Genomic DNA, 679 nt, shown 5'->3' on the forward strand with positions numbered 1-679 from the left:
TACGCCACAATGCCGAATGCTGCATGGTAGACAGAAATGGGTTTAAAATGTGTGCAGGATGTATTTACATAGCACTTATGGAAGGGGTCTCTATTGTCTACCACTTTGTAACACTCACAAGTAAGTTTTCTGTTATGGAAAAGTCTATTTAGGTTTATTAGTATCATGAAAACACACATTTCCAGTAAAAGTAACTCTAGTAAAACTGTCTGTGGTAACATGAAATAACTTGTTTTGTGAATGTGAATTTGCAAATCCATTAAATGTATCACACTCTCACTCGCTCATTTTCTACCGCTTATCCGAACTACCTCGGGTCACGGGGAGCCTGTGCCTATCTCAGGCGTCATCTGGCATCAAGGCAGGATACACCCTGGACGGAGTGCCAACCCATCGCAGGGCACACACACACACTTTCATTCACTCACACAATCACACACTACGGACAATTTTCCAGAGATGACAATCAACCTACCATGCATGTCTTTGGACCGGGGGAGGAAACCAGAGTACCCGGAGGAAACCCCCGAGGCATGGGGAGAACATGCAAACTCCACAAACATGCGGGAATCGAACGCCCAACCCTGGAGGTGTGAGGTAAATGTATTACTAAAAAATGAAAAAATGTAAGAACTGGAAGCTTGCTTCTGGACAAAGGAAATCAATTTCGAAGTCGTAA

The sequence above is a fragment of the Tachysurus vachellii genome, chromosome 6 (assembly GCF_030014155.1).
Source record: "Tachysurus vachellii isolate PV-2020 chromosome 6, HZAU_Pvac_v1, whole genome shotgun sequence".
Classification (NCBI taxonomy): domain Eukaryota; kingdom Metazoa; phylum Chordata; class Actinopteri; order Siluriformes; family Bagridae; genus Tachysurus; species Tachysurus vachellii.